This window comes from Cicer arietinum, chromosome 3 (genome assembly GCF_000331145.2).
Source record: "Cicer arietinum cultivar CDC Frontier isolate Library 1 chromosome 3, Cicar.CDCFrontier_v2.0, whole genome shotgun sequence".
Lineage (NCBI taxonomy): Eukaryota > Viridiplantae > Streptophyta > Magnoliopsida > Fabales > Fabaceae > Cicer > Cicer arietinum.
Window position 1 is genome coordinate 60981729 of NC_021162.2, and position 9324 is coordinate 60991052.

Below are 9324 nucleotides of genomic sequence, written 5' to 3' on the forward strand. Positions count from 1 at the left end.
CAACTTGTCTCAAATTAACATTAATCATATCATTATCTTAATTGTAAAGACAAAACAAATCGTTCCTGATTTGAAACATTATTTATTTTTCAGAAAAGAAAAAAGACGTAGCCATAAAAATAATTTGTGTTCAGATAATATGATTTAAGAGTTAGCTAATGTTATAATATTTCATGTATTAGACAAATAAGGCATAACTAATATTTTTACTACTTATATTAATAATTTTTAAAACATTTCTATCATAAAAATATATTAAAAAAGTTTCTACCTTAAATTATTCAATAATAAATATAAAAATAGTTTATAAAAAATTCACATTTCAGAAACTCGTGACGGCATATGATGCACCCAAAGCCAATAACTATTTTCTTCCATACTGATATATTTTTATATAGTCATTCATCACATCAACAATCACAATACTTTTTTTTTTTTTCTCAAAATATCATAGAGTTATTTAAGAATGTCTATTAATAATTTTTCCATCTTTCTCACTCTTATAATTCGTACTATAAGAATCCAACAATACAATTGTCTCATCAAAACTATGACTTATGATGGTTCTAATTGTAGTGTATGAGATTCTCCATTAATTTTTTTTCTTCAAGATTCTCCATAATTGATCGCTATATATAGTAACCACCACAACCGTTTAACTAATTGAACTCTATAAATAATTAAAATTGTATAAATTATTCTTGTTTCATTATTTTTTATTTTTATATAAAATTAAATTTTGTTAGAATAACTTTAATTTACTTTTGTTTAAAAAAAATGGGAAGATGTGCTTATAAAAATGAGTAGAGGTAGTTTTTATTTTTTAATATTTTTATCGGTTGTTACTTTATAAGAGCAATTGATTGACTTTTTATAAAAAAAAAAAAAATTTATAGGTTTTAATTTATATTTAAAAGAATTTCAATTACTATTTTGAATAAAGCAATGTCTGATGTAAGGATGGTTTATTTTTTTCCGCAAACGCAATCGTGACATTAATAATTTATTTATTATTTAAATTTTTATTTTTTATATACCCAGCTATATAGAATTCAACAAATGCCAGAAAAATTGTGTTACTTTAATTCTAATATATGTTTTTAATTGATAAAAAATATTAATTACTTATGCAAAGCAGAATACACAAACTAGTGTCTTAATATTATAAAGTTATATATATTTTTTTCATATACAACACTATATATCAAATATATATTTTTATGTATATGATAAACAATCATTTAAAACATACATTTTTTCACCATTGCAAAAGAAACAAAATATTTTGACACAGCTAGCATGCAATGTTGTAGGCAAACAAACTGCACTTCCAAATAGCTTTTATTCTAATTATTCATTCTCCTAGTTGAAAACAAGCCTAAATGACTTTGTCTAGAAATTATTAAAAATACTATTACTTGTCTCATTATTCTTACCTACATCGTTTATATAGTTTATTATAATAATCATTAAAATCAAGACAAGTACACTTCAAAGGTTCTACACACTTACATGATTCGCAAGTTGGGTGACATGTTGATTTAACGTCAAGACATTTACATAGAGGAATAACTGATCTTGTGCAAATACCTATTTTATCACAACATGGTAAATATGTTGTCGTCGAGTTAACATTGTAAATACCAGAATCTAATTGAAAGCGAGCATCAATAATTGTGGTGAAACCCAAGAAAAAAATTAACAAAGCTACCTTAATCTTGAAATCCATCTCTCTCTTTATATGTATGATATATATCCCTTTCTTTTCTTAATTGTATGTAGTATATGAAGATTGCATTTTCCCATTTATAGAGAGATTAAATTTGAATGAGGGCGATTATGACTATTCACAATGTCTTTATTTTTTTTTTAATTTGTTATTTAAAATATACGTAATCTTCAAATTCATCTCTCTAATTTCCTCTCTTTATTATATGTATGTATATATGATTATTATTATTTTTTCGGAGAATGATGATTGATGATATATCCCTTTCTTTCTAAAATTGTATGTATACGAAGATTGCATTGGCTTATTGTATGAACATCTAGAATATGTTAGAATATGTTAGTGCGTGCTAATTTAAAAATTATTAAAAGTTTTACATTGAAAGTTTTACCCACATTTTTTAGATTTCAACTCTATAAATATTAAAGTATCACATTATATAGTTTACGCATATGAGAAAACTTTCATCACAATATAAAAAGTGTCAAAATTTTGTGAAAAACACATCCAAGTTAAATGCAATTTTCATCTTTCTCTTTTCTTTCACTTCTGCTTGACGAACTTCTAAGTCACATCTCTCCTTTCTTTTTGTCCCTTCCATATTTTAGAATAGTCATAATAGCATTGTTCCTTCGGTTTAAGAGAGGTCATAACACCACTATCCCTTTGGCTTTCGAGTAGTCATAATTCTACTGTCTCTTCGATTTCAGAGTGGTCATCATACCATATTGTCCCTTTGATTTTAGTGTAGTCGACGTGTCGTAATCCCTTATGTATACAAGTGGTCCTAGCATCGTACTTCTAGAGTGACCGTAATAGCCATATTTGAGGGTGTAATTTTAGAACCGTACAGTGGAATATCGATACAGTTTGTAACTTGACTATTTTATCATAGGGACTTTGTAGTTGATATTTTTTTGGACAATACCGCGAAAACCTCCTAAAGAGAGTGACATAGTCTTCAATTTTAACCCAATATTATCTTCAATAGCTGAAATAAAAATTTTAATAGGTTTATTTCTACCATGTATACCGAAAAAATAATTATCTAACTTATTTGCTTCTAACTTCAACAAATTATTTCGGTTTGAGGGATGTCACTTCAAACGATGGCAACAAAAGATGTTTTCCTTAACTACGAAAATAGTTGGCAACATTCTGAAATATGACATTCCAATGGTTCCAATGATAGTTGAACAAACATAAAAGGATAAAAAAACTGCATAATTGATCCAATGGGAAGATAACGATTATCTCTGCAAGAATTATATTTTTAGTGGACTTTCTGATTATCTATATGATTATTACAATGCTTGTAGGTTTGCTACAAAATTTGGGATGCTATGAAAAATAAGTATGAAACTGAGGAAGTTGGTGCTAAGTAAGAAGTATGATGTGAGTTGCTACATCACATTCCGGGGAGGCACAATCCCCTGAAATTCAGAAGATAGCTCATGAAATTATCACTAAATGTATGACTTTAGATGATCAATTTCATGTAGTTGTGATAATAGACCAATCGCCCTTTACTTGTAAATATTTCAAAACAAAACACAAGATGTTGAGTATCATGGATGTTTAAAGAAGTGCAATTTTTGGGTCTTTGACCTTCTCGATTTACAGACAAATAAATGCAGGAAGTAGCTCTGAAGGTAGTTTTAATTACAAACCTTAAAAATTTTATATTGCAACATAAATTATTTAGAGTTGGGAAAAAAGAACTTCAATAGTACATTTAAAAAGCAAGTTTAAATATGTATTTAGTCTTTGCAACTATAATATTTTTTTAAAAAAATTTTAGTCCTCGTAAGTTTTTTGTTTGGTTAACAACTCTGTAAATATAGTTACATTTTAAAATAGTTCTTCCATCTAATTTTTGTTACCAAAATTGTAACTCTGTTAAAACATAACCATTTTTTAACAAAAAGAAACTATAATATAATTAAATTATAATAATTTTTAACCTAAAATTAATCACAAATATTTAAGTATTCTTTCCAACCTAAATCACGAATTCTTCTTCATTGTTTCAGTCATTTTCCTCATCATAATTTTCATCACTGCCACCAACATCTTCATCCATTTGAGATTCATCATTGTATTCAAATTCATTGTTATCATAATCTTTTTCTTCGTCTAGTGGTACTTGTTGGACAATGGTGGATTCTAGAATTGACTATGAATCAAAGTTTATCTTCTTGGTGTGGAGATTAAGAGATTTTAAGGAAGTGTATGAAAAAGTCCAAAAATGATAGTATAATTTGGTTATATAATTGACTCTGAATCAAATTCCATAAGCTTTTCTAGATTTTTTTAATTTTATGAATTGAGACACAACGTGATGAATTCTACAATGGGAAGATGACTGATAACTCTTCATCATATGCATATTTTTCATTATTTTTAATCTTATTTATCTTTTATTCATTAGTTAATTTAAGGATTTATTTGATATATTTTGTTAATTTTATTAATTTGTTTTAAGAAATGTTTATGTTCTTATTTCCTTGATTAAGTAGAGATTTTTTGGAGTTTTGTGTTGTTACTTTGTTTTAATGTAGTGCTGAATTTTGGTGAGAAATCAACATGATATATGTGGAGTATTTAAGTCATATTTGGAGTTGTAGATGTCCAATTGGAGTCAAACCATGTGCAAATGAAAGATAAAATCCATAGCTACAACTTTAATGAAGACGCCAAAACCAAATTCAGACTCAAAAGATGAGAAAAATGCACTCAACGCCAAACATAAGATGATGTGCGCCTGAAGCGCATTTCAGCGCTCAAGACCTGCCGCAGCGCATCGGAAGCGCACAATGCGTAGAAAAACACATTAAAACTCAGTTTTTTCACTTTTGAGGCATCTTTTTCACTATTGGAAAGTTGGGAGACTTGTGCCCTACCATAGAAACTCAAAGACGGTCGTTTCTAACACCATTGGAGTAGTTTTATCAAGAATCATTCATGAATCTTTCTTGTAACTCTGCTATAATCTCTATATTTTATGTCTCTGTCATGAGTAACTAAACCCTATTTGTTAGGGATGAGTGTAACAAGATGAAACTCTTATTTTCTGATTTGATTTCTAGTTATATGAATGAGTTTATTGAATTATTTTTCTCATCTCTGCACTTAATGTTTTTTATTTCTTGATCAACATTTACATGTTCTACGATTCGTATTTTGAAACGGAAGTGGACTTTATGAATGCTTGAGATAAGAAATTTATGAATTTGTAGTCTAGGGATAGATGCAAGTCATGAAACCAATTAAATTAGTTGCAGAGACAATATTTAAAAAGAGAATTCATGTACGGTCATGTTTAATTATAATCTTAAATTCACTAAGGAATTAGAGGTTACTTTGAAATTAAAGGTTTTGTCACTAAGACATTAGGGCAAGAATAATAAAGAGAATTCGGTAATAATTCAATAATAGAATTCAGTAACTAGGATCAAATTAGACACGAAAGTTGGATTTGAAGTGAAACTCATCCGTGACATTTTTCTTATAATAAAGGATCAATTTTATTAGTGTTGTTAATGTTAAATATTATTTCAATCAATTTGAGAACCTTTTGTTCAATTGTAGTAATTAAATATAATTCAATAGTAAAACGCAACCATTGAGTTCGACGCTCGGTACTACCGTTTTATTATTACTTGCAACGATTCAGTACACTTGCTGAAACGCTATCAATGACATAAAGAAGAATGTGCAATTTAAGTTTTCTAGGGATGAAGACTAAAACATTTGAGGTTAATTTTAGGTTAAGAAATATTATAATTTAATTGTATTTGGATTTTGTTTGTTAAGAAATAGTTATTTTAAACAGTGTTACAATTTTTGTAACAGAAGTTGGATGGAATGACTATTTTAAAATGAAACTATATTTGTAAGAATGTTAATAAAAAAAAAAATAAAAATAAAAAACTTACGATCACCAAAGTAAAAAAAATATAATTGCAAGGATCAAATACATATTTAAACCGAAAAGATATTACTAAATTAATATATTTGGCATGACTCAAGTGGTTGGATAGCGGCGATTTATACCAAAAGGTCTCATGGATCTTGGATAGGTTTGTTTGTAAATTGAAGACTACTTATCATTTATAAATATTTTGGTAGGTGTTATCTCATCTAATAGAAGACTTTGAAAATAGTTGAATAACATGTCATCTATGAATGAGTTTGATCATATTTTAAATTTAACATCACTAAATTTGTAAGTTTTATTTTTTTCGTCTATTTTGAAATAATATTTTTTGTTATTATTTTAATTACAATTACAAAAACAATTTATTTAATTACTGAGTCAAAATTAAATAATAATCAAAACCCTTAATTTAATACACTTTAAAAGATACTAAATAATGATCATATAAATGAATTAAAAAAAATTAATGGCCAAAGTATTCATAGTACCTAATATATATACGAAACTGATTGCACTTTGACATAGAGTGGTTTAGTGATAACACTCTCCATGATAATAGTTTTTGTTATTTTGATTGTAAATATACTAGTTTCTTTGACAAAATTAAAAATACTTAAATTTGAATCAAATACTTTTAATATATCTAAAAGATAGAATTACCATTACACCAAAATTAAATATATGAGATTAATTAAAAATATTTTATATATAATATATTTTATGTTTGTCTCCGATAAAATTTGTCAAGATCCGTCATTGTTGATGATTATGACTGTTGAAAAATAACATCATCTTCAAAGGAAATGTTGCAGATTTTCAAAAGGTGTTGGATGATGTAAAACTCATATCCTAGTTATGGTTTTTGAGTAAAACAAGAACAAATTATTATAGATTTTCTGATTGTTGTATTAATCAACAAATAATTACACCACATCATAGGAACCATAATAGGGGTTTCTTTTGACTCTTGTTTATTTTTTGGATTTTGAATATTGCAACTGTGTCAATGTTCTTTCGTGACGCTTAATTAGTGATTGTGTCTATTCCGCTTTTTTATTTCCTTTATATACTGTTATTTATTTTCAAAATATTTGGATCGAGAATTATTTCCTTTGTTTTTACTTTTTTATTACAACTGATTTTGTTGAATAGTAAATCGATTTTTTCTATTAAAAAAATAGATATCGTAGTTGATTAAAAAAACATAGATATCTTAGTTCTTATGTACTACTAGTGTATATTAAATTCCATATTTGATTAATTACATATTAATTAAAAAAATTATATTGTACTTAGATAGAAGACACTCTTAAATTTTTTATAAGTTGAACTTTCAAATGTATTTTTCTTTTACTACTATATTTTTATTTAATTTACATATTTTTTAATCAACAATAAATATTTAAAGACTATAATTCCCTTAAAAAAAATAAATACCATTTTTTTTTAATTCTAGAAGGGTAATTTTGTAAAATCAATATTAATTGTTAACCTATTTAATGTTAGTACTAATTTTTTTTACTCTGTATAGAAAATGGTAAAGACATTCGTACAAACTGTAAAATCTTGAGTTCAAATTTAGGACATAGTTTTCAATCTAATAATATCAATATTTTTTAATTGAGTTAAATTTTATAAATTTGTATCAATTTTTTAATAATTAACCTATTTAATGTTAATTAGGACCAATTTTTGTTAGTCTGTATAAGAAATAGTAAAGAAATTCGTATACAAACTGTGCAATTACGGATTTAAAATCTGAAACATCGTATTAAGTATACAATATCAATATGTATCAATTAAACTAAATCTTACGATATAATACCAATTTTTTAATTATCATAATTTTTTCATTAAAGTCTTATATATTTAGACACAAAGATACCTATATGGTTGATTTGTCACTTAATGAATCATAGTTGATCACTAAGATTATATATTTTGTTTTCTCTACAACTATATACTTTTAATCACGAATTTTTTTCTTTATTTTTAATGGTTTCAAATATATCGTTTTTTTTCATTGATGTTTTTTTTTGTATTTAAATAAAATATTTATGTTAGAATTTTTTTCATGTAATATGTACGACATATATTAGATTGATGCCACGTTATCTTATTTTACAAGAACCAAAATAAATAATCAATAACTAAAAAGTAAAAAGTGATTTATACTTTTTCTCTTACCAAACAAAACTCTTATTATTTCAAAATATTCTCACTATAAGTTGGAATATGACTAAAAAAATGGTGAGAAGGATGAAGTTGGACTTGCTATTAAGATGATGATCGAGCAACACTCTAATGATCACACCAAATTCAGTCTTCTGTACCAACATTGATGGTATCAGCAACTAATTAATTGGCATCAAATCATCATTCAATAATGACAATTGGCCACAAAAGTTTAGTTAACATCCTCATATAATTGCTTTTCGTTTTTTTTTTCCTTTTTTTTTGTCGATAAAATATTCTGAAACCCATTTAATAATTGCTATGAGAATAGCAGACACCTCGTCTCCCACTTTTACTTCAAGTAACACAAGTGTTATTTGTGATTTTCGAAAAAATGTTTTAAAATAAATTTTTAATTATCGAAGATATTATTTTTGAGTCACGGACCAAGTAATTTTTTTAAAGATATTTTGCAATATTTGAGTTGAGTCGCATATTAGATCGCTCTCTTTAAGACGTTTCACAACACTGTTCAAATTGTCCAAAAGACAATTAACCACGAAGTCCCATAAAATAACGCATAGAAAATCATTATAGAATTATACACTCTTAAGCATGACAGTTAAAGTCACTTGTAATATGATATTATGATCACTCGAAAGAAATAAATAAAAAAAATGAAGCAGAAAGAGAGAGTAATCTATTTATAAAGGGATTTTGCAACCGATGAAAAAAAAAAAAAATGTGTTGTTCAATTAACCAGATCCACATAAATTGTTACGCAAAAACTTTATGTGTTGACTGGATTGGCAAAACTGATGTCAATACTAAATAATAATACACAACTTAACCCAAGTCTTGTCTAGCCAAGCTGGTTGAACAACGACGTGCGCATGTGGTGGTCGATTTGCATGCGTCAGTCGAACAACGATGTGCACGTGTGGTGGTCGACTTGCATGTGTTCTCACTCCTTCATAAAATTGATTACTTCCTAAAACACACCTCAATTGACATACATTCACCTTATAAATACTACTAATATCATCCCTCTTATATGAAACTTTTTTATTTTTACAATTCATACCAACTAACTCTATAATTTCAATATTATTTCCAACAATACAAGTGAGTACATGTAGAATCACAAATTTCTTAAGCTTGCATCTTTATTAAGTAATTAAGCTACTTTAAAAGAATTGCGGAACAAAATTATTTCTAAATATGTCTATGAGGAGAGTTATGAATTGTTGTCAGAGAAATGTGATAGCTATAAACATTTTAAAACTAAATATTTAAAACGTATTATGAAAAAAGTGTTAGCAAATATTAAAATATAGAATATGAAATTAAAAAATTGTTGAAATCTTACGTCGTAAAACTTTAATATTTTACATAATCTTCTAATTCTACAAATATTAAAATTTTACATTGGATAAAAAATATATATAAGTTGCTTCCATTACTATATATATATATATAT

General features: G+C 26.3%; 1 long non-coding RNA gene across 1 annotated transcript; it reads right to left on the bottom strand.

Moving 5' to 3' along the window:
• Positions 1-1513: 1513 nt before the first annotated feature.
• LOC113785721 (uncharacterized) lies at positions 1514-1886 on the bottom strand. The gene is made up of 2 exons (XR_003471846.2): positions 1712-1886; positions 1514-1590 (listed from the first exon to the last, which is right to left on the bottom strand). It is a non-coding gene; the product is annotated as an uncharacterized lncRNA (long non-coding RNA).
• Positions 1887-9324: the final 7438 nt, after the last annotated feature.